The following is a 26,489-nucleotide window of genomic DNA, read 5'->3' as shown; positions in this document are numbered from 1 at the left end:
TGTGTTATTCTTTCTACTTGAAACACAAGCAGGGCAGTTCACCACTGAAGAGCAACCTGGGTGCCCTTGGCATCTAGACTTAATACTACCTTTTGGGCTGAATGCTATGCATTCTGTATGATTTCCATCCATTGACTATGCAGCTATGTCAATACGCTCTCAGAATTTGTCAAAGAGCTGGAAGGAAACTGGATCATTTGGGCAAGAGTTTCACCAAAGGACAATTTATAATAATTTATTGAAGCTTGTAGAGAAGCCACAAGGAACAATTCAGAACGACTGAGGGGAATTCCAAGTTCCTGAGAAAGAACTCTGTGGAAAGGGCTCTTTGACAAAAGCTTTGCTCTTAAGTCTGGGAACTGAGCCAGTGGGTGGTGATGTCAAAGACAGGAAGCTGGATGGACAAACACTGGGTGTCTGTCTTATCCTATTTCAGTTTTTATCAACTCTAGTGGTTTTCCACTGGTACAGTGTGCAGTATTATCAACTTTCCAAAAGTAGGAAAGGAATGATAAGGAGTTATCATGTCTGAGTAGATTTGAAACAAGACTTCAGAAGTGGGTATGGGTAAACTCCGTTATCCCATTATAGAATCAAGTTAACACTGAGGTTTATGGTTAAAGACAGTGTCTTAGGTAGGGTTTCTAATCCTTTGACAAAAGCGCCATGACCAAAAAGCAAGCTGGGGAGGAAAGGGTTAATTTGGTTACACTTCCAGATCATAGACCCTCACTGGAGGGAGTCAGGACAGGAACTCAAGCTGGGCTGGAACCTGGAAACAGGAGCTGATACAGAGCCATGAAGGGGTGCTGCTTACTGGCTTGCTTCATATGGTTTGCTCAGCCTGCTTTCTTATAGAATCCAGGACCACCAGCCCAGGGATGGCACCATCCACCATGGACTGGGCCCTTCCCCATTGATCACTAACTGAGAAAACACCTTACAGTTGGACCTAATGAAAGCATTTCTCCAACTGAGGCTCTTTCCTCTCTGATGACGCTAGCTTAAAACCAGTCAGTACAGACAGAAAGACTAAGTTATCAAGCCATGGTGTTGAGACCTTCAGTTTACCTGCTTGGGGTTCTTTGTCTTTTTTTTTTTTTTTCCAACAAGTACATTTGTCTGGATGTAGCTATATCATATCCTGGGAAGCTGTGAGAGATACCTTAGTTTGGGTCAGCCATCAAAATGGGATCATGCAGTTTAAAAATGACCTGAGTAGATATAGCTAGAGGCCTAAAGAAGACACAGAGTCCACTAAGGGTCATAGCCAGATTATCATGGGATTTAAAACTGACAGTGAGAAGGTATGCCAGAGAGGTTTCTCCCTTCTCTTCCCCACACCTGCGCACATTCTACAAAAACAAAACATTTAGAGGTTTCCATGAAGTCCAGAAGAGAGCAGTTATCTTCTTACTCTTTTGTTCAATGTAAAATTAGGTGATTCATTTCTTCCATTAGTAGGATTTTTCTTTACTTTTTCAACATTACTTTGGCATTTTTAAAATGATTATTATTTGCTTATAGTATCTTAGAATTTACATATCAATTATAATAGCCTTAGAGGTAGCACATATCTTCAAATAAAAGACTCATTTAAAGAATCTCCCTGTTTTTTTGGTTTTAAAGATTTATTTATTTATTTTATGTATTCAGACACTCCAGGAGAGGGCATTGGATTCTATTACAGATGGTTGTGAGCCGCCATGTAGTTGCTGGGAAATGAGCTCAGGACCTCTGGAAGAGCAGTCAGTGCTCTTAACCCCTAAGCCATCTCTCTAGCCCTGAATCTCCTTGTTTTCAAAAGATGTGTTTTATTTAGATTGTGTGTGTGTGTGTGTGTGTGTGTGTGTGTGTGTGTGTATGTGTGTGCGAGCGCCTGTGTTTAGGTGCCTCTAGTGGTATCAGATAATCCTGAAGCTGGGGTTACAGGTGGTGGTGAACTGCGTATGGGTGCTAGCAATGGCACTTGGGTCCTCTGTGAGAACAGCATGTTCCCTTAAACACCTAAACATCTCTTGAGCTGATCTTGATTTTTCTTCTTAAAGAACACAAAGATGGATTAGTAGAGAAGGCAGAATGGACTTGAGGTGTTGGGGGAGGGGTATAAATGTGATCCAAGCATGTTATATGACACTTTCAAAGAACATATGAAGATTACAAACCAAACACCAGTTATATTAGTTTGTCTTTATGACAAAATAGCAGACAGAATCAGCTTATGAGAGGAAATCTTATGGCTAGAGAGATGGTCAGTGGTTAAGAGCCTGGGCTGCATTTGCAGAGGACTCCGGTTGAATTTGCAGCAGCAATATGGCAGCTCACAGCCATCTGTAAGTCCAGTCTCAGGGAATCTGAAAACTTCTGGCCTCATGGGCACTGCACACATGTGGTGCACAGACATATACACAGTAAGATATCCACACATATAAAAGTAAAATATATCTTTCAAAAGAGAGGAAATGTTTGTTTTGTCTCATGGTTTCAGGTCCATCATAGTGGGAAAGGCATGTTGGCAGGGCCATGAGATGCCTGGTCACATGGTAGCAAGAGTCAGAGAGCAAGAGAAAGAGAGAGAGAGAGAGAGAGAGAGAGAGAGAGAGAGAGAGAGAGAGAGCAAGAGAAAGAGAGCAAGCAAGTGAGAAAGAGTGCACAGTGAGGAAGGGAGAGAGCGAGAGAGTGAGAGAGCAAGTGAGAGAGCAAGCAAGAGAGAGAGCAAGAGATGGAGGAAGGGAGAGAGACACAGAGGCACACACACACACGGGAGGAGATAGGTAGATGGTAGATAGATGATAGATAGATGATAGATATATAGATGATAGATAGATAGATGGTAGATAGATGATAGATAGATGATAGATGATAGATAGATAGATGATAGATAGATAAATAGATAGATAGATGATAGAAGATAGATAGAGAACAGCTTAGCCAGGGCCAAGCACACAAACACATGAGGTTGTGGAGGACATTTCAGACACAAACGCCACGACACAAGCCATGTCCATGCCTGTGCTCTCTCACATTTTCTTTCCTTCTCTCTTGCTCACTTTTCCCAATTTTCTGTTTGTTTTTTGAGACAGCGATCGATGAAGCCCAGCCCCTTGAGTGCTGTTGTTAGAAACTCAAGTTCTACCACAACCAGCTCTCAGTTACCTGACGTCGTAAACCTGGGGAGATTGTTTTGATTCAGCCCACGGTTTCAAGAGAGCCACAATCAATCCCTTGTAATACATGCATGTTTTAAAAGCCAAAGGAACTCTTTCCCGTAAAAACATTGAGCCTTGAGTGGATAGGAGCTACACTGCCTCAGGGTGTCACTATTAATGAATGAGTTATCCATTTTCACGTGCAGGTTCAGGTGTGATTTAGGCAGGCCCCCTTGAGATGAAGTGTCTTCCAAACTGGAAAGTTTGTTTCACAACTGACAGAACCATTTTGTGCCCTTTCTGAATGACAGGCTGGGTGTCTGCAGGCAGTGTGATCTTCCTGGGTAGGATGTGTTCTTTGAGACAAAGGTGCAGAACAGACCTGTAGCTCTGGATGGGAGGAGCTGTCCAAGAGAGTGAGATTTGGACATCCAGTAGGGACAAGGACCGTTACTTGCTTTGTGGTTGCCCTGGAGCTGTGAGCTCATGGGGACTCATTTGCAAATCACTCTCTAGTTTATGAGCCAAGGATTTGTGCACTTTTCAGTGCTTGTGACCAAGATAGGGCATGGAACAGAGAAAAAGCTAATTGGATTTTTCTTTTAGCCAAATGGAGACCGACAAATCCCAAGGAGAATGGAGATCAGTGTTTTCCTTATTTGTCTATTTCTAAGAGTTTCAGGGGGGAGGGTTCATTGATACCCCAGAGCAAAGTTGCTCCTACAAAAGCCATCAGTACAATGACTGTCAAACTGTAGCAGAGGGGCCCATTCATTTCAGAACGTTAATGTCTCCTTCTGCCAATCTAACCTTGGAAGGCAAGTGAGTCCCTAGGAAAGTGTGACTTTGGCTCATTGTGGAATTTATTTTCCTAATCTGACCAGTTAGGTTATTTCAGAAGCTCCTTCCAAGTGACACTGGCTTTATGTGTGTTTCATTGGAACATAGTTCTTTTTGGTTCATCTCTCTCCCACTTATTGTGTTTGGAGAAAACATGCAGAGTTTGGGAGAAATTTGTATTTAAGCTTTTAAGATTTCATGTCTCTAGATAGAGATCCCAAAAAAGTATGTTTTCAGAACCAAACCAAACAAGCCCCTGCTTCCAACTGGTAAATTTGTAGCCTTCTACACATTTTGAGTTTTGAGATAAGAAGAACCTTACTGAAAAGGGCAGGCATAAGAAAAAAAGAGGGAAAGGAACAAAAAGCCTTAAAGAGGAACGGCTGAAGTTGTAGTTGAGGGGTGAACCAGAGGGAATCCTATGGCTTTGGGTATTTGTAAAAAGGATTCATTTATTTATTTTATGTGCATGTCCATGTGACTGAGTGTATGTGAGGGTACTATGTGCATACACAGCCTACAAAGGTCAGAAGAGTGAGTTGGATGCTCTGGAAATGGAGGCTGTCTTAGTTACGGTTTTACTGCTGTGAACAGACACCATGACCAAGGCAACTCTTATAAAGGACAACAGTTAAATGGGGCTGGCTTACACGTTCAGAGGTTTAGTCCATTATCATCAAGGCAAGGCAAGAACATGGCAGCTTCCAGGCAGCCATGGTGCAGGAAGAGCCGAGAGTTCTGTATCTCCATCTGGAGGCTGCTAGTGGAAGACTGAATTCTAGGCAGTTAGGATGATGGTCTTAAAGCCCACACCCACAGTGACATACCTACTTCAACAGGGCCACACCTTCTAATAGTGCCACACCCTGGGCTAAGCATATACAAACTGGGGCTTTGTGTTTGTAATGCCTTAGATAGTAATGTTAATAGAATGAAGAGGGCTAGAGAGATGGCTCAGTGGTTAAGAGCACTGACTGTTCTTCCAGAGGTCCTGAGTTCAAATTCCAGCAACCACATAGTGGCCCACAGTCATCTGTAATGGGATCTGATGCCTTCTTCTGTTGTGTCTGAAGAGAGACAGTGTACTCACATACATAAAATAAATACATTTAAAAAAATAGAATGAAGATGTTTTAGGGCCAATTGTTTCTGGAAGGTAGAAGCAAGATACAAAGGGGAAACATTTCAGAACTTCTGATATCTGAAAGTAAAAGTTTGTCACACCAGCTATTCTATATGTTTTATAGATGTGTATATGTTATATATATGTGCTTAGAGCTATATGTGTTATAGATGTTATAACATAGTTATAACATACTAATTTGTAATGGAGATAACTGTCTCTTTGATTTGTGAGAATTGAGTGACATAACACATATGAAATGTTGGGAAAGTTATAACACAATGATCAGGAATTGAACAGTGACCGTGTACCAGGGGCTCCTAAGATTTCCACATACAATGCCTCATCTGTTTCTCCAGAGGCTGTTTAGAGTAGATGATGGTAGTATCTCCTTTTGTCTTGCTAGTTTTGTATTAAGGAATGCAGTTCAGGTTCAACCTCTGTCATCAGACTTCAGAATTCAGTTCCTGGTCATTGTATCCTAGAAACCCAAGAAGATGCCAAAGTGGTAACTATCTAAGACTGAAGTGTTTTCACACACTTTCAGTTCTTGAATCATCTTAACTGTCAGCAGAAAACCCACTTTTTGGTTTGTGAGACTCAAGGAGGTGTGGGTTCACTGGAGAACCTAGGAACCTAAGGAGTCCGTGATCACCAAGACAAAGCTTTAATTCTTTATTATACAAGTTTATGAAGGCGCAGAGTAAATTCCTTAAAACACCCGCACAGAAGTGTTTCCCATAATGCAATCCTAGTTTTAGCTCTCTTGAAGAAAATAGTATTTTGGACACCTATCATCACACTAAGCATCATGGGACATTAGGCAATGAAGAAGTCCATTGTCTTAATAAGTGTATTGTGTGGTCAGTAACACTGATGAACAAAGCACAGCTAAGATACAGGGACATCAGATTAGGGGTGGCCCACCTGCTGGGTTGTAGGTGAGTCGAATGAGCTGTCAGAGGAGCCACAGTGCAGACAAACCAATAAGGTGATTGGTACAGCAAGAGAGGATGGGCGGTGTCATGCTTCTACTAAGATGGTGAATGGTTCAAGGTGGCTTGCCGGGAGCCGGGAGCCGACCCCCTCGCCCCCGGCTTGGGGGTGAGAGAAGGGGAGGGAGAGATGCAGCTGCTTCTTCTTTCTTCTCCTCCTCCCACCGTCAGGTTCTTCTCCGAGGCAGCCCCTATGCTACTGTAGCTGACCTGCAGTCAGCATCCTGGCCCTAAGACCAGTAAGGTGTTAAGTAAATAGCCTTGTGCTATCCTAAAAACTTCTTCTGAGGATAATGGGACTGCAGGCTAGGGTGATTAACACCTGTAGCCTAACAGCAGAGGATTAGGCAACGTGGCCTTTGTTCTATCTCAGCAGGAACTGCTGGGCTCTAACTTGCAGGAAGAAAAGACACTTTAGAAAAGTTACTATAGAGTTTATTAAGTGTAAAAAGTATCCTATGAAAGCTATCTGAGGGGAAACGTGGAAAGGTCCTGAGTGGGGAAGAAGAAAAGATTCTAACAAAGTAAAATTCTAAGGGAGAAAAATTCTAGGCAGGGGGAAAGGAAAGGGCGATGGGGTCTAACTAACTAATTCCTAATTCGCGCCTCCTAATTCGCGCGCCCACCCAACTCTTTGTCTTCAGTATTTATATGCCATTCAGAGTACATGATCACATGTTACAAAGTTCATCACAAGTTCACACCAAAATTCAAGTCATAAATTGAAATAGAAGTTTACAACACAGAATGTTTACATGAATACCCATTAGGAGTAATTATCTAACTAGACATTCATCACCTGTCTAGCTCTACAGGTTCGCAGAAAGTTTGAAACTATAACTTAAGAAATTAGTGAAGTTTTGTATAGATAAACCCAGGCAATATTTTCTCTTCTGTCCTGGTACCTATAATAAATTGTGGATTCCCTCTAGTAACCTAGGCTAATGGTTTTATGACCTCTTGGAATGTACTCTGAGCAGGAGAAGGTCCAGTTACTATCACTCTTGGGGCAATTAACTGATAACACTCAGGAGACTGGCAGAGTTCTCATTGCAGTTTGACTATGCCTAAGGGACTTAATAGCAGTCCCGATATAAAAGAACTTAATAATCACTGATATAATTTTAGGAATTCTTATAGGATCAGCATTAAGACTTAAGAAGTCATCTATTTGTCTATATAGTATCACTACAAGACAGTACATCTTCGTGGATCTGCAGAGATCTGCTACAAAGGGGTGTGCTATTGCTTAGTGATTGTTACATATGTTTAATAATAGTAATAATGGGAAAAGCATATTAATAGCAGGAATCTTTCCTAAAATCACGTCCACCACAGCCTTGCTAATGGGGCACACTCGTCGCAGATTATATAATAATCCGAGGCAAGCATTTCAGGATGATCATCTGCTCATTATTAGCTTGTCCCATTATGGCTCCCGACAGTGGCTGAAAGACAAAACTCTCTGGAGGTAATAATGATACAAAGCTGGAGAAGTAGACACTGTTCAGGCCATGAAGTTCTCCTTGGACAGGGTGAGGAGTCTGACATCTATTTTGAAGGCACTAGACGTTGCTGGTGTGACTAAATACAGGAGGGCTATGGTCCAGCCGTGAGCTTGCAATACAGGGTCGTCATGTGTCACCACTCAACTTAGGGTTGTTCAGGATGCATGGCAGTACAAGACTATCCTTATATAAGCATCATATGTTTTACTTTAATAAAGGCCCAGCATCAACAAAAAGATTCATCAAAGTAGCTCAAAAATGCTCTTCACCAACCCTGCCAACCTGAGTGCCATCCCTGGGTCTCACATGATGGAAGGAGTAAACTACTCTTTTCTTTACATTTGTGATGTGGGACACACATACCCTGTCAATACATGTAATATGAATTTTAGATGCAAGAAATTACATAAGATATTCGATATTTTATTATAAACTAGGCTGTGTTAGGTAAACTTGCCCAAGTATAGGCTACTGTAACTGGTTAGGCTAGACAAATCACAGGGCTTAGTATGTATAGACTCATGTTTGACTTATGATACCTTTGACTTATGTTGGGTTTATCAAGATGTGAATCCCTTTGTAATGTGTGCAAGTGTATGTGTGCACGTATGGGTGTGGGTATGTGTGTTCATGGGGCATGGTCAGAGATCAACCTCAGGTTTCAATCCTCGGGTATCACTTTATTTGAGGCAACATCTCTCATTGACCTAGAACTTTCTCACACAGGTCAGGCTACCTGGCTACTGATCTTTAAGTGATTTGCCTCCTTCTGCCTCCCATCTGGCCATTGCTGGGGCTATGGGAATGCATCACCATACCTAGCTTCTTAAGTAAGTTCTGGAGATCCTAGCTCAAGTCCCTCATGCTTGTGAATTAAATGCTTTGCTATCTGAGTCATATCTCCAGCCCCTGACCCCTTTATATATCCCAAGGGACATCTTGATAACTGACATCCAGGGTTCTGCTTGGATAGTACTAAACTTAAAGACCTGTGGGAATCCATTATGATGGTGCCATCTGTGCCCTGGGCAGCCACGATGAGGAAGATGTAAACTAAGATTGAAAGCAAAAGAAGTACCTAACTTTGGTCATACGACATGCCTCTTTTCAAGTCTGTACATTTCCATCGGAGGGACAAAGGACATTACAGACTGAAGAATAAAGAAGAATATATTCTTTCACTCAAAATCACTAGTTACTTGCCTCAAAAATAGTTGAACTTGTCTTCTTGTCTGCACCGTGCTCCAGGATGTTGGGACAGATGAGCTGGGACAGACGAGACTTTGGTTTTCTTATTTGCAATGTGAGAGAGTTGGAGTTGATAGTTGCTTGAGTTTCCTCTAGATTCTAAAACAAACCTCCTGAGGCTCGGAGCACTTTAATCCCCCCATGCACACTGCAAAGGACTGAATTTTTGGTGACATTTCTCATTTCATCCTTCCTTTTATCTCCTGGGTGGTTTGAGTCATGGTTTGTGTTGTAAAAAGAATCGGAAACGACAGATGTTGAAGGTGAAGTAAAGTCAAGGGCCGACCTTGTCCATCCCCACCTGTAAGCAATGACATGAGGTTCCTAAACCATGTGACTTGTTCAGATTCCAGCAGGGGCTCAGAGGTAAAGTTAGGAACCTGGAGGTTTCTGACTCCAAGCCAGTCTTCTTTCTGCTCTGTGACTGTGATGAAGAAGTTTGGTTGTAAGCTTGATTGGGTCTGGAATTAACTATGAGATGCCTTTGGGCAGGTCTGAAAGGGCTTTCCCAGCAGGGACTTACTCAAGGAGAGGGCCTGGCCTAACAGAAGCTGTTCTTGCCCGAGGCAGTCCAAGGAAAATCGGTACTGAGTGCCCAGTTCTGTTTCTTCCTGGGGAGTGACTCTATTTTGCCAACACCATCCATTCTTTCCTCTGTTGACTCTAGAACCCAATGTCTTTATTCTTCCAATTGGACTGATGACTAAGGCTCTATCTAGGTCCTTAATGGCAGATTGAGGCTGCTGAGTAGCCAGTATTGTGGAAGGAGAAACCCTGGGTTCTCAGTCTCGTCTGTGTACAGACCGTCCATACAGAGGGCTATTGAACTATCCAGCCCCATTATAATGTAAGCCTGTCTAACAAACTAATTTATAATGCGTTCTAACCCTATAGTGACATTACAGATTGTGAACTGGGAAGAGCGTTGGATGCCATAGAAGATCTCCAATGCTCTCAGGTTGAAAAAGACTATCACTGTCAGTTAGGGATGCTATTTCTTTCTTTGGCTTCAAGTTGTCCTAAAGGCTTTTTACTTCCTTATTCTTGATGAATAAGTCTTCATTTTGTGCTAATGTTTCTTTGTTCTCTCAAAGGGAAAAAAAATTCTCCCTTTCCCCATCCCCATTTCTCTCACATCAGCAGCTAAATGATCTTCCTCTTAGTTCAGGAAGCTGGCAGGCTCAGACTGAAGCCTTTAGATAGCCAGCTAATTAGGGAAAGCAGGTGTGGACGGTCCATTCAGACGATAAATAAGTGCCGAAAATTAAAGGTATTGGTCTGTGAGTGCTAGCAGGTGGAAGGCCTGCTTTATACCTTGAACAGCAGCAAGGAGAAAGAGAATTTGGTTGGAAGACCCAAAGCTTAGGGAGGCAAAAATTACTCTGATGACTAAAAGCTCTTTAGAAGAGAATGCATCTATTTCTAAATCATTGTCTTGTTTGCGATTAAGTCGAAAGACACATAATTGCCTGCCCTAAGAGTACCATGCTTCCTGAGCAGGGCTCTGTGAACTGTATGGCCTGGGCAGGAATAATTTATGGTCTCAAGATGACACTTAACCAGAAAAAAAAAAAACCCTCATGGTTGCCTGCTTATGTAAGCCCCTGTCTTTTGTGGTTTCTCCTCTCCATTTTGCACATTTGCTCAAATGGCTGGATTCCTATGTCCATGAAACTCCTCAGATGCTGAGAGAGGGGAACAAAAAGATCTATTGTTGCATGACTTCATGCATTACTTACCAGAGCTATTTGGAAATAAATTGTACAGCAGGAAATGGGTTCCTGCAAGCATATTTCTTCCTTTGTCATTTCTTTATTTCTCTCTGACTTTCTGTCTGGTTTATTTCTGTGTGTTTAATAATTTATTTTAGCATTTTTTTAAACCTGCAGGACATTTTTTTTCATCAGACTGTTATGGCAGGACACCACAAAAAAGCGTCATATATCTCACATTCGAAATACATTAATACATGGCTGAAATGCTAACCCGTGCAATAGAATAATTATAGCGTATCTTCATTGAACGTATACACATGGCTTTGTGATCACACTCATTAATTTAGATCCAAATGAAGCAAAATTATTCTGCATGACTGCTGAGTTAATCTATGTGATATAAGTAAGGAAAGATTAAATACAGTGTGACGGGAAATGAGACGAAAGCCAAGCATTGCATGCACAGGGTGGGGATTGCTCATCTCCTCGGGCTTCCTGGATTCTCTTTTCTGCAAAGATTTTTCAAGTTGCTGGAAAAGTCATTCATCTATTAAACACATCTTTGGGTGTCTTGATTCAGATTCTGAACTGTTATCTTTATAGCTCATGTTTTGGGGAAAGAGATGTGACTGTGTGGCAGTATTCAAGCATCTCCGTAAGAGAACATGGCTTTGGGACTGACCTGAGCCTGAACAACTGGTAGAGGGAAAAGACTGTGGTGCTGTGGATGCTAGTTTTAGGGGCTTGAACACTTTGCAAGTACACTTTAAATGTATAAATAAATAGACTTGATTAAGGGGGTGTACATCATGAGTATAGCCACATGTACACTGTACCTTAGGAAATTCCACCCTGGTGCTTCCTACTGTATTAAAAGCCCATTTCACGGAGCTTGAAAATGACAAGTAGTTTTGATTTTGTGATGACTAGGGTAATATGTAGATCTTAAAGGATGCTTTTATTTCTATGCATAGAAATGAGGATGACTTGGGAGCCACACGACACCCCAAGGCAGACAGGCAGGCAGCCACAAAATCTGTTCTTCATTTACTTGCAAGGCCATTTCTGGGGGTGAAAAACCAGAGTCAGCTCAACCAGAAGCAATATCTACTGACCTATATTCTGGAGATGAAGAAATGAATAAGACATAGCCTCCGTCCTGGTTGACTGTAATAGACCGGAAGAAAAGATGCAGGCCGATGTACCACCACAGACATGGAGATGTTTGAAACAAATTAACAGAAAAACATTCCAGTCATGCTGGAGCAAAACCAACATTCTTGAAGTAAAATGGCCTTTGATGTGAACCTTCAGTAAAGGTGTGGGTTCTAATGACAGGTAGAAAGGAGATGGAGACTTGGAATACAGGGGCCAGCCATGAGGTAAAGTCGTTAGGGGTTGACCAAGGAACTAGGCTACAGGGTCCTTTCACGTAAGATGAAGGATTCTAGTTTGGGATTAGATTGGCATTTGGAAGGCTGGGCTAAGATGCTCTTACAGGCTTTGGAAGCAAGGAGAATTCTATGGAAATGTGTAAATAGACGGTTGCTGGGTGAGACACAGGAATGGTTGAGGATAGCAATGCTTAGAGACTAGGAGATGATTAGGAAATGTGGCTCCTGCCTGGGCACATGGTAGTGAGGCTGGGTAAAATTCAGAAGGGGTGTTGATAAGGAGTCTGGAGAGAGAATTTGCAGCTTTATCCCATTGGATATTGAGATGGTGATAGCATTAACAGAAGTCCAGAGGAGCTGCGGATGGAGGGCAGAAGGCAGGTTCAGTTTTATACTTAGGCATTTTAAGAGGCCACTGGGATGTTTCACAAAAGGTGTGGAGAGCTGTTTGGAAATCCAGGTGGAAGCTATTTTGGGCACTGGGGCCAAATGGGATGATTTTAAAGGGTCAAACAGGCCAATAATGTCTGCTGACGCTACAGGAGCGGACAGCATCACTGGAGGGAGAAAGAAAGAGGGAAATGGAAAATGCAACGATTTGGAAGGATGTTTGTTTGCTTATGGCAAGGAGAAAACTTGGAAGGATAATCCGGAGTAATGAGAGACCCAGCACCCCTCAGAGATGATGTGAGCTCAGTGCAACCCTAGGAGGAAAGAATCTCAAGGCTAAGATAGCAGTCAAGTAGAGGATGATGGGAAGGTCAGAGGACAGGTGTAGGTTGTAGTATCCTTTTAGAAGGCTGTGGTCCCTTCACTGCAGCCACAGGCAGAATGGAGACTAGATGACCTCTGACTCTAGGGGGCTGTGGAAGGAAAGCTCACTCAGTGCTGTCCTTCTTGTTTTGAGTGACTTGTGCCAACCTAGTAATAGCTGGTCTAGTCTTGTCCAGGATGGGCTGCCACAGCCCAGCTCCCTGTCAGCTACATCATCAGAAGGACAAACAAAGTGCTACAATGTACTCTGAATCGAAGCTATGTCTATTGGGAGGTCAACTGGAGGACATAGATTTTCAGCCTACGATGTTTTCAACTCAGGGTGGGTTTATGATGGCATGTTCTCATAAGTCCAGGGTCCTCTCTATAAGCTGCTTAGTAGTGGATTGGGAGAAGGAGGTGGAATGTAGGTGCGGGGGAGGGGAGGGCTATTCCTTCCTAGTGAATAAAGTCTCTGAGATCAGTCTAGAAAGGGTGTGTGTATACGATTGCATATATCGCTACCAACATTCTTTGATGATTTTCCAACCTGTCTTTTTAAATCATTTTTTCTTGTTTCTATGAGCATGAATCTCACATTCCCATTGACTCACATGCTTTGGTAGAAATTCCTCATGGTAGAGAAGCATTTTTCAGTGGGAAAATTCATACGCTGGCCGTGAACATCTCACAGACACCAACACATTGTCTTCTTGCTTTTTATCTGTGGAATAAGGCCATGGCTGTTACCATGGTAAAGCTGGAATCTGACAGTGGACATAACTACAGGTTGTGAATAAGAAGGCATGGCTTTACCTACTACAAAGAGAGTGTGAGCTGGCTAGCCAAGGATCAGATTTCATACCTCTTTGTCTCTCCAAAGCTTTGCATGGAGACTTCCCATTCAAAGGCATTTTTCATCTCTCTCTACCATCTTTTCATCTCTCAGATGAAGTTTCCTTAAAGTCCCTGGTATGAAGATGACCCAGAGCTCCCAGGGACTAAACCACCAACCAAAGAGTGCACATGGAGGGACTCATGGCTCCAGCTGCATTATGTAGGAGAGGATGGCCTTGTGAGGCATCAATAGGAGGAGAGGCCCTTGGTCTTGTGAAGGCTCGATTCCCCAGTGTAGGGGAATGACAGGGCAGTGAGGCAGGAGTGGGTGGGTGGGAGGAGCATCCTCATAGAAGCAGGGGGAGAGGTGGTATGGGAGAGGCCAGAGGGGAAGCTGGGAAATGGGATATCATTTGAAATGTAAATACATAAAATATCCAAAAAGAGATTGATTAAACTTTAAAGGAGAAGGGAAAAGAAGACAAAAGACGACAAGAAGAGTTATTCAGATGATTGTATTCTTAAATATTTGGTCACAAGAATCCAAGGAGAAGTGGTAATACTCTCTGGTGCTAATTTTTCATCCTAATCCTTTGAGACATTTTTATTTTACATCTCGGTTTGGTGCTGGAGGACCTAGGTCACGATTGTTCTGTTGAAGGAACTTGAAAACAGGGGTTTCCTTTGCGTAGCACAGAGCAGATGAAGCGCTAAGCATTGTCTCGGATGTTATTCAATCAGGTGGAGACAAAAAGTGGCATCTCAGCAGAGATCTTGTGGCTCTCTCTGTTGAGTGCAGACAGAAATGAAGAGAGACGGAACACCAAATAAAGCAGTCACTTCTTTAGAAGTAGTCCCAAGGAAAAAGTTTTGCTCACGTATAGTTCCCACAGCCTTGGGAAGTCAGCGCCTGAGGGTTTTTTTTTTTTTTTCTCTTGTTCCTTCTGTGTGCGGGCAATTATCTTGAGATGGATTTTAGAGCAAATGCTAGGCTCAAAACTGAGAGTAATTCATGAGAATGCATTTATTCAGTGACTCGTTAAACCACATTCACATTTCCACTAAGCTATACAGCTTGGATTTTCTATGTGAACTGCTTGGCACATGTATATGTGTATTTATCTGCTGTGAGATATGTATATTGAATTCTTATGTGGCTCTGGTCTCTTTCCTTTAAAATGTCAGTCTAACTTGGCCATTTGTTACTTCAGTAGAATTTCTTCCCTTTACTTCTTTTCCCCCTTAACCCTCCCACAGGCAGGGACATTTTTCCTTTCAGAAACTACATTTGCCTAAATGGGGTATTGTGCTTTGCAGAACATGGTGGGCAGCTGTCCATGGTCCCCTTGGCCTCCCATCTTTCAATCTCATGGTTTCTGTACCATTCTATACGTCTGGTGCATATTTTAAAAATCATATCTTTTTATGTTATGGCATTAAGTCTGCATGTATATCTGTGTACAACTGGAATGATTGTTTCCTACAGAGGCCAGAAGAGGGGACTGTAACAACCTGGAACTGGAGCTACAGATGGTTGTGAGTGGCCATTTGGATGCTGGGCATCAAACCTGAGTCCTCTGGAAAAGTAGCCAGTGCTCCTAACCACTGAGCCATCTTTCCAGCCCCTCTAATGCATTCTTATATTAAATGACCCCCCTCACCCCCCAAACTCTGACTCTTTTTGGTTGTAGTTATGATAGTATTTGATAAATAGCTTCTTTCTGTTGTGGGCTGAATTGTGAATGTACAATAGGATCTCTGTCACTACAAGTGGAGGTGAGGTCACCCTGGCTTAGGGTCACCCGCAAGTGTTAAGTGATTTGTCAGCAGCTACTGCTTGGGTGTGAAAGAGTAGCCAGACTTTACATGTTTCTGTTTATTTCCTGCAAAGGCAGCCCTGCCCAGGAGAACGACCTTGGAGTCATGGAGACTTAGTGACATCCATTTTATGGATCATTACTTAGGATTTTCTTAACTTTTCCAGACTTCAGTTTCCTCAGTGGCCAAGAGAGGATATGCATGTACTTCTCCAGATGCTTGTGAGAGAGAACAGAAGGTCACCTCGTGTCCCGAGAAGAACTGGCTAAAGCAATGGCTGCCTTGTGCATTTCCTTTTTACATCCTCTCTCTGCTTCTGCAGCCAGTGACAGGTCTGTGTTGGAGCACTGCATTTGGTCACATGGTGTGAGAATGACTGCTGGTGCTGCTGGTGTCTCATAAGGGACAGTGAGGACACCCTAGGGCTGATGGACACCGAATGACCCTTTCACTATGGCAGCCAGACCCATTGAACAGTCATTGTGTGATAAGGCTTGCCGTCAGCACCTGCGGGGGCAGTTTGTTCTGTGGGTTTCTTTTCCTCCTCCCTGTTTACAGTCAGTACCCAAGTCTGAAGCAAGAGCTCCCCTCGAGCCAGAACTTCAACCCGACTTAAATATCCATCTTTATTTGGGATTTATCATATGCAGCGTGTGGCATTTGGAAATTTATCTTCACAGACTTAGGTTTCTGAAAGTTTATTTTGAATATCAAATAAGATGCTTCCTCTCTCTCTCTCTCTCTCTCTCTCTCTCTCTCTCTCTCTCTCTCTCTCTCTGTGTGTGTGTGTGTGTGTTTGTGTGTGTGTGTGTGTGTGTGTGCACATACACTGTTAAGTCCCAATATATACAGTGAGCTTAGTTAAGAGCTTTGACTTTATGGTAGTGTGAAAGTTAAGCACATTCGATAGAAACTGAACTGTGAAGTTTGATCTTCTCCCCAGTGCAACACTGAGTATGCCAGGAAGTGGCAGTGAGTTGCATCTTCCAGACAGCTATCCTGGGACTGTGACAAACAAATGACTCTGTTGTGTTCCTGAGCCAGGATGGCTGGAGTCAGATTCTGTGTATTATAATGCGTTTTTAGCTTGGGATAGTTTTATGGTTGTTATTATTAGTATTTTTACTTTTTTGAAGATCTCATACATGCATATAGTATATTATGATATAGTCACTCCCATCACCCTCTCACCTCCTCCTCCTCCTGACTCCTCCTTTCTCTACTAATCTCTCTTCTATTCTCACATCTCCTTTGTTGCTTTAGGACTGGCTGAGTATATAGTTATGGAGGCTTGCAGAAAGATGAGTGTGTATGTGCATGTGTATGTGTGCAGTGTTATTTGCTGGAGCAAGGGCAACTTACCAGTGGCTGCATTACTGAAGTAAATGGCACCGACTCCACTGGCAACCATGAACTGTCCCCTCAGGGATGGGTAATGCTTCATGAGATCCTCCCTTATCCATGATGGAATGTCGAAGGGTCAATCTTGTGTGGGTCTTATGCATGTTAACCATGGCGGCTTGTGTCCATGGTGGAAATGACCGTGCGGTATCCAGAAGACAGCGTCTCATGGCGCTTCTTCCTGTTCTCCACCTCTTACATTCTTTCTTCCAACTTTTCTGTTACATCCTTTCTGTTACGTTCTCTGGGGCTTGGAGGGTGGATGTAGGACAGCACTCAGTATTCATTTATTCACAGCACATTGGCCACTTATGTGCTTCTGGATTAGAGGCTGCCCGCTGCAAATGGAAGCTTCTTTGAGCAAGAATTAATCAGAATTAATAGTTCTGATAAGGGGTAGGGAAAGAATTCAGTCATAGAGTGATTGCCTAGCATGTGTAAGAACCTGGGTTTAATTCTCAGCAACACACACACACACATACACACACACACAGAGAAAGTATGATGATTTCAACTCAGTATCTGAGATTCTAACTATGACCTGGGCATTTGGGCATTGGAATTTTTAAAGTTTCTTTGAGGTTCCAACATGGACTTGGAATATTCAAATCCCACAGCTACAGACAAATGGTCAAAACTCACTGATACACTGTCTAGAAAACCCTTTGAGATGAGCACAGAGTTCCTTTTGAAATAGATGCAATGTGTTCTATTGAGGATAAACAATGCTTTCTATGTTCTCACCAAGAAGCATCGTGTGTATCATGCAGTAGGAACGGCACCTGCCTCTGTGAAGACAGTTCTGCTGCTCACTACTTTCTGGATGTGAACATGAAGAGGTAGAAGGCAGTTTGACAATGTGTTCATTTAGCAACAGTAGTAGGTCCCCCAACTCAAGATGGTTTGGATAGTTGCAATTTGATGATTTTTATTGGAATGCAATCACATTTTGAGGAGAATCTTCTCTCTCTCTCTCTCTCTCTCTCTCTCTCTCTCTCTCTCTCACACACACACACACACACACACACACACACACACACACACACAGCTATATGAGGAACTTGAGAGGGAATCAGGTGCTCATGACAGAAAGTCAGAGATCCAATCCTAGGATATGCACATGTGATTTGTTAGTCAGTAATCAATAGCTAATACTCTAAGTCTGGCATAGTCTACATGTCTATAAGGCCAGGGTTTACGAGGATAAAGTAGGAGAATTGCTGAGAGTTTGGAGCTAGCCTAGACAATGTGGCAAAATTGAGACAAAGTTGTGCAACTTAGTGTGACTCTATCAAAAAAAAAAAAAAAAACTATAAACAACCCCTAAAAGTCCCTTGTACACAATTCAGTCTGGAAAATTTATCTCTGGAATATTATTTTTTCAATAGTTTCAAGTTACTTTGTTTTAATTTATAAAGTTAAAAAAGGAAATAGTTTTTAAATGACTTTTATATGCTAGGCCTAAAAGCACTTGTTCTTATTCTGTTTTCACTCTTTAAGAGTGGAAAAACTTTGTTGTGCACATTGATAAGTGCATTTGCTTCTTCACTTGGAGAGCCTAATGTACCAACACATGAGGTTAGGTGTGAAAGGAGATAGTGCACGTTCATCAGTGCTTACCTCATCACAGGTAATGGCTCTCCTCTAGTAAATACTGAAATTCACCCAAGCTGAGCTTTATTTAAAATTCGTCCTTTTTGCTCATGGATTTGGTCATGGACAGATTGGAGAAAAGGAAGAACCAACCAATTGGATGTTTGACCAAACTCGTAGAAATCTGGGCTGTAGAGGCTTCATGAAGTAGGCATGGCCATCATCTGGTCTCATGTAGGACATACCTCTCTTTTCAGAATCTGAATCAACCTCCCAGGCTGAGCTCCAGAGATAAGGAGTGAGGGCCACACACTAAAGCTGGTGAGCCAGCCATGCAGGAGCAGAATCGTCTTTTCAGAAGCAGGTGCCGTTCCTACTGCATGATACACACGATGCTTCTTGATGAGAACATAGAAAGCATTGTTTATCCTCAATAGAACATGTTGCATCTATTTCAAAAAGAACTCTGTGCTCATCTCAAAGCGTTTTCTAGACAGTGTATCAGTGAGTTTTGAGCATTTGTCTGTAGCTGTGGGATTTGAATATTCCAAGTCCATGTTGGAATCTCAAAGGAACTTTAAAAATTCCAATGCCCAAATGCCCAGGTCATAGTTAGAATCTCAGATACTGAGTTGAAATCATCATACTTTCTCTCTGTGTGTGTTCCTGGGAATTGAACCCATGTTCTTACACATGCTAGGCAATCACTCTGTGACTCATTCTTTCCCCACCTCTTATCAGAATTATTAAAGATCCCTATGTGATTGCCAAGGCAAGACAGGCATTGACAATTTTAGAGACTGTCATATTGACCACTGTGCCAACAATGGAGAGGGAAACACTTGCTCGCATGGAGAATCCACAATCTTGATTGTGAGCCTCTGACTGGTTAACTGGAGCTGATAGTACAGTACACACAACTGTCTGTAACAGGAAACAAAGAGACCACAGTGCCCCGTACATATTAAGGAAGCCTCGTTTGCTTTCTGTGTGCAAGCAAGACCTTTTGAAGCATCCTCAAAGAATTCATAGTCAAGCAAGTTCATAGATCTACTCAAATACCTGCAGCATTGTGATGATAAACAACTTCAATCTGTACTCTCATTAAAAGTTTCTTACAGTCAGTCTGAGAGTGTAGCTTCAGCAACGCATAAAACCAGGTGTGGTTGTTTAAAGCCATCCTTGGCTACATATTGAAATTGAGACCAACCTGGGATGCACGTGCCCTAGTTCGATTTCTATTGCTGTGATAAACACTATGACCAAAAGCAACTTGAGGGAGGAAAGGATTTATTTGGCTTTCCCAAATATAGGGTCAGGGCAGGTGGAAAGCTGCTTACCGGTTCACTCTCAGGCTCAGCTGCATTTTTATACACCTCCCCAGGCTCAGGACCATCTGCCCAGGGGTGGCACCACCCACAGTAGGTTGGGCCTTACTACATCAATCAGTATCCAGAAAGATAAGCCTACAGGCCAATCGGATGGAGGCATTTCCTCCCTTAGAGTTCTCTTTTAGGTGACTGTAGTTTGTAAGAGGTCCTATCTCTAAGAAACAAACACCCCTCCCCAACTCTTACATTCACAAACACTCAGGGAAGTCAAAAGACGAAGAGTTTCTGGTATATGCTTCTGCCCAGGAGTGGGGGCGGTCACACTCAACATTTGCTCAAGTGAAAAAATAAATGACACACGGTGAAGTACTCTTCCTTGTAGTTATTACTAGGTCTGTTTATTTGTTAGTGACAGGGTCTTAACTGCCATCAATTTCAATTCCAGTCTATTTACTAGGGATACCTTAGGAAAACCCACACTTATAGGTTGTGTTGTTAATCCATAATAAGTATTCGCTGGAAGCATGAGGCTCTTTAATTAGGGCAGACTAGACTATTTTCTTTTAGAACCCAAAGAGAGTTTCAGGAAGCATGTGTTGGGATTAGCACGTGTTATCACTAATATCTTGTTTGTGTGAGGTTCCACTTCCACTTTCTGTGGAATCATCCAAAGAGTTGGAAGGAAATCTGTGAAAGGGGAGATGACAGATGATAGAATTTCACTACTGTGTTCTTGAGATTGAACACTCATCAGTTCTGTGACGGACCATGAGATGGGAGATTCCCAGAACAGCAGAAGATGGGGAAGAGGATGAGCAGAAAGGAGGATGAGTGGGGGTGGGAGTGGGTGGTGGTAGTGGTAGTGAGGCAGAGCAGCGCAGTGCAGGAGTAGATGATGCTGCAACTACTGCCAACAGATCAGAGGGTGAGAGATGCTGAATGAAAGAGAAAAGACAGGAAGCTGGGCCTGGGGAATCTTGCTCCCTGATTATGTGGGTCTTTATGAAGAAGTTGAAGATACTTATTCATGTGGAACATTATCACATAAAACAGGGCCCCGTTTTCTTCCCAAATTGTTTATCACCATCAGACTCAAGTTCTAGTGTTGCCTTAAGATTCTATTGCAGGCTTGGTGCACATTCTTTGAAACGTTGGTTGGGTATTCATTAGGGCATTGCCGGATGCTGGGATTCACCGAATATTGTAGTTGCTAACCTTGAACACATTGATGTGCATTTCTGGGGAGTCTTTAGTTTATCAGTTCTCACATGTTTACTTGGAGACGGGCTGGGTCAGACTCACCTTGAGAAGATATGACAGCACTGTAATTCTAGAGATTTTCATTCAATGTGTCTGAGGGTGTCCATGCATCTGCACTAGGAGATTCCTAGGCAGGGAACCTGTCAGACCTTCTCCTTCCATGATGACTCAAACCATGAGCCAAAACTAATCCTTGGTCTCTTAGGTGGCCTTAGATATTTACTCATCCACGTTCAAATAGCATTATTGCCAATGGCTAAAGGTGGAGTCAGTGCAAGTTTATCTCTGTACACGAGTGGGTGAAAAGTGATTTACACATATCATGCCTTTACTCTTAGAGCAGAAGAAATCCTGCCAGGCACGGTGGTGCATACCTTTAATCGCAGCACTCAGGAGGCAGAGGCAGGTGGACCTCTGAGTTTGAGCCTAACCTGGTTTACAGAACAAGTTCCAGGACAGCTAGGGCTGTTACACAAAGAAGGAATCCTAAGTTACGCTGTATTCTCCTAAGCAGAATAAGCAAAAATGAAAGCAACAGATGATCCCATTTAGATAAAGTACTTAGAATATCCAAATTCAGAGAGGAGCAGTATTGTGGTTACCAGCAATCAAAGTGAAGAATGAGGTGGCATTGGTGTGTGTGTGTGTGTGTGTGTGTGTGTGTGTGTGTGTGTGTATTTGTGATGCATGTGTGGAGGTCAGAGGATAACCTGTGGGACTTGGTTGCCTCCTTTTACCATGTAAGTCCTCAGGCTTGCCAGCAGGTACCTTTACCCTCTGAGCCATTTTGCTTATCCAGCTTTCACTTGCCTTGTTTGGAAGTTATTTTCAGAATTAGAAATCCCAGCTGTTTAATATGCTGAAAAGTTGGTCACATTCCATGGAAAACAAGGTTCTCTTAGAGTCACATCCAGACCAGATGACACTTTGCACTATTATGGTCTACAGCCCTCTAGAATCAGCTGGCCATTAGGCTCTAGACGTTGCTAGAGGAGAAATTCCAAGTACGTTATTTGCCTTCAAATATCCCCACTTAATTAGTTTGTCACTTAAGTTGATCCTGTCTTTTACAGGACAGTGGAGTAGAAGCCCTCTGCCATTTACGAGGACATGAGTTTGGAGATGCGCACACTCCCTCTGAGTGCTATTGATTTATGTATCTGTTTGCAGTGACAGCTTAATGATCAAACTCCAGTTAATGAATTAGTACCAGTAGCCAAGGCTTAATTATTTATACAGCAATTACATTATTTTTTTTACATGCAAAACAGTGATCATAAGAATTTTATCTGTGAAAGGTTCTCTTGTTTTGATATTGTAAAGTTTTGTGTTACAAAGACTGAAGTGTCAGACACTGCAAATGGCCCTCCTTATTCAGAACGATGCCTTCTCTTATGTGAGGACATCGTGAGAATGTCTGTGCAGTCTGGGACCAAAGTGGGAGCCCTCAGCATTAGGTCCCATTTACCACTGCTTAACTATTGGCCTTACAGCCTCCAGCACAGCGTGGCATCAGTAAGATAAGCCTCCTTAGTTTAAGTAACCCATTGTCTCAGTCTGAGTAGACCAAGACAGTCCCTAACCTAGTCACGTTCAGTCATTGCGGGTTTCATAGAAAGGTTCTGAAATTGCACCCACTGCATGACTTTCTCCTAGTCTTCTCAAGGCTGCCTGTTGTTTAATTTTAATTTTTAAGGATTAAAAAATAAACTCTGTGTACATATGCTGTATCTTTGTGTGGCTATGTGGATGTTAGCACAGTTACTAGAGGGGCCCAGCAGGGAACATCAGAGCCCCTGGACCTGGGATTACAGGTGGGTGTAAGCTGCTTGTTGTGGGTTCTACAAACAGGACTCAGGTCCTTTGGATGAACAGCAAGAACACTTAACCCCTAAGATACCTCTTTAGCCCCCTATACTATTGTTTTAAAGTATATTTTGCCAGCTGCATGTGTCTACGATGGTGGTCAGACTCTCTGAGCTTACTGTGGTCTGCATGCATTCCTTAGCTCTGTGCTGGATGTGTCTATGATGGTGGTCAGACTATCCAAATGCACCGTGTTTTGCGTGACTTCGTTTGCTCTGTTGTTCTGTTCTGGGCAGTAGCAAGCCTAGGCTCTTCCCTCGTTTTTGCAGGCAGCATCTCGGAGCTATACAGCTTGTGGAGGGAGTGAAGCTTGGCAGTGGGGATGAAGGCCCTTTACTAGATTAGCAGTGCTTAAATGAACAAAAAATGATGAGGTAAGAGATGCTGGCTTTGCAGAGGAAGGGTGAGAAATACAGCTGTGTTTCATGTGGAAGGAAATCTTCCTACAGGCCAGATTGATGCGATTTCTCACTATACTCAAGCCCTTTGTACCATTTTTCTTTAGTACCACTGTGAAGACTCTTCTATTACACTTTTTTTCCTAACTGGTAAAATGGAAATTCATGTTCATTTAACTGCACCGGGTTTAAAGCTTCTAGCCAATTCTTCAGCAAAATGCCGGTACTTGTCTGTTACATCTTTGGATGAATGGAAAAATGTCAGTTCAACGGGCTCAGGGATATGGTTCAGCCATTAAGCATGAAGTCTGGATCCTCAGAAACCCATGTAAATGCCAAATGAGTGTTCTGATCTACCTGTAATTCTAGCTTCAGAAGGTAGAGAAGTAGATCCTTGCGGCGCGTAGGCTGGTGAGAAAGTAGCCATATCGGTGAGCTCTGGGTTTGATTGAGAGACCCTGCCTCAAAGAATAAAATGGAAGAACCATTGAAGATGATTGCAGACATCAGTCTCAGGCCTGTGCATGCATTTGAACCACACATATGCGCGCGCGCGCGCACACACACACACACACACACACACACACACACGCATACAGACGTATGTAGATTCAAACAATCACAGAAAATGGAAAAAAAGTCACTTCTAGTGTTTTTAGGAGCCAGTGGCAACACACAGTACAGCTTGGATTCAGAGAGTGGAGCCTGGGCGTAAATCCTAGTTCAGTCAACTTGAACCGATCTGTGGGAATATTGATTAACCTCTCATTTTTCTCAAGTGTGAGTGGATATAATTGCATTATATAGTTTGTAGTAGTATCCCGAGAATTAAACGTGATAACACACGAAAAGTGCCTTGCTCTGTATTTGGCAGAGAGCGGAGGAACACAATAAAAGCAGCTCCATTTTGATAATTAGGATGAAATTTGCCTGGCTAACTCCACTTTCCAGAGTTACTCTGCCATTGGATCCGGCACAAGGCAATGATTGATAATCACTGGTCATCGTTTTCTCCCATGGAATGATCATGCACTTGAATAAGGGCCATGGAAGTTGCAAACTAGAATCAAACCCAGCAAGCCAGAAACAGAAAGGAAAGTATACAAATAGCTTTTGAATAATCTCACCCATCACAGACTCCCCTTACCACAGAGAACATACAGCTAGCATAATTTAAATTTGTCCTCAAATCATGGCATTAATTTGTGGTGTTTTAAACAATGACTCCATTCCAAAGACCCTTGAGTTCATTTAAGTATCTTTTATCACAAATCTTAAGTTTTAAGCATTTATTTATTCTGTATGCGTGCAGGCACACATGCTACAAGTGTGTGAAGGTCAGGGGATGGCAGCTGAGGTCGTTCTTCTTTTCCCTGTATGGGTCCTGAGGATTGAACTCACGATGTCAAGCTTTGTAGCAAGTGCCGTTTCTCACTGAGCCATCTTGCCAGTCCTGCTCAAGTTTCTTAAAAGTCACGTGAGTAAGTTCAGATCACAGCCTTTCTATTGCCCGTCTTTTGACTCTAGGGTCCCTGCTACTTTTCATATCACTGCACTTCTCTTGATATTCAAGTAAGCCAACACCATTACTTTCAAGTGCAGAGACAGCAGAAAGTGAGAGCTTCATGGTTCTGGGCACTTAGTAGATATTTAGTAACAACCAAAGTCCCCTTTGCCATGGCCTCAAAAGTAATATGAAATCCACTATAAAGAATCTTCTTTACTCTTCCTACAAAGTGAAAGACATGTGGAAGCTTTAATGTCTGGGTCTCTTGTTTGTTATGTTGAGTTTTGAAAGTTATTCTCAAAACACTATTTAGTTGCTTCCTTCAAGGTTGATGATGGTTTGAGAACCTTATAGTTGAGCATTTTTCTTACACCTTTCAAGATTTGTAAAACGTATCTTTTGCACATGTGTGTGTGGAGCCGGGCTCAGTGTAGGGTTGTCTTCTGCAGCCATTCTTTATTATATTTTATTTAAATTTTTATTTATTTATTTATTTATTTATTTATTTATTTATTTATTTATTTAGGTTTTTCGAGACAGGGTTTCTCTGTGTATCCCTGGCTGTCCTGGAACTCACTCTGTAGACCAGGCTGGCCTTGAACTCAGAAATCTGCCTGCCTCTGCCTCCCAAGTGCTGGGATCAAAGGCGTTTGCTACCACCACCTGGCTATTTAAATTTTTAAAGGGAGAGTTTACTTTAGCTTACAGTCTCAGAGGACAAATAATCTCTCCCGATGGGAATGTTTGCACCTTATTTTTTGAGGCAGGGTCTCTCACTGAAACTTGGATCTTACTATTTGGTCTAGGCTGGGTGACCAGTGAGTCCCTGGATCTGGCTGCCTCTCTCCCTCTAGAACTAGGGTTAAAGGCATGTGGTATATGGCCAGCGTTTATGTGGGTACTGGAGATCTGAGCTGGAGCCCAACAAACAATAATGTTTAAAGATACAATGTGTAGCAAGTACTTTACTCACGGAACCATGTTTCTGGACTTACGAATTTTTAAAAAAAGAAATGTTTAATAGATGAAAGGAAATGTGTTGTGAAGCTGGGAGCTCTCTTGTGATGGGAAGGGCATTTGCTATCTTTCCCAACACAAACTTCTAGAACCATCTTTGTGGTCCAGGAATCTTGTCGTCCACCGCAGACAGCCAAGATGGCTTCGCTGTGGGAGTTCTGGTGAGCTTTTTCCAACCCTGGAAATCGGTTGACCCAGCCCAGGCATATTGTTGGTGTTTTATTAAAAGGGTTGATTTGGGGGATGTTGTGTTGGCCATGCAGTGTCATGCCTGGAAGCCTTGGTTTCCAGCCTTTATTTATACGCCTAATTGTTGCTATGGAAATTCAATATTTAAAGAGGTAATTATTGCTGATCTTGTTGCATGTGTCCATTCCTGATGTCCAGCTGTTAGCTCTTTAGCTCCAGTCTAGCAGATTAATTACCGCTATTGATTACTTTGAGCTCCTCTCTTCACACCTGCAGTCTGTGTAATTAGCTGGTGGCCTCCTCTGAAAATTAGGAGCAGTTTCATTCTGGCACTTTGCCACTTCCCAGCCATGTGTGCCTGCACTGATGAACAAAGGCAAATCTGTTTTAAATAGAGATATCTGGGTAATGAACTCTTTGTGTTTTTGAACTATCCGTGGATAATTCAAATTACCCTCTGTTAGCAAATATTGTACCTCATTTGATGACTATCTGCAAAGAAAAATTCCAAAACACTGGTTTTTATTCCCATTTCTACCTTGAAGAA

The sequence above is a fragment of the Arvicanthis niloticus genome, chromosome 8 (genome assembly GCF_011762505.2).
Source record: "Arvicanthis niloticus isolate mArvNil1 chromosome 8, mArvNil1.pat.X, whole genome shotgun sequence".
Lineage (NCBI taxonomy): Eukaryota > Metazoa > Chordata > Mammalia > Rodentia > Muridae > Arvicanthis > Arvicanthis niloticus.
The sequence above is the reverse complement of the archived record's forward strand: the minus strand, read 5'-3'. Positions refer to the sequence as shown.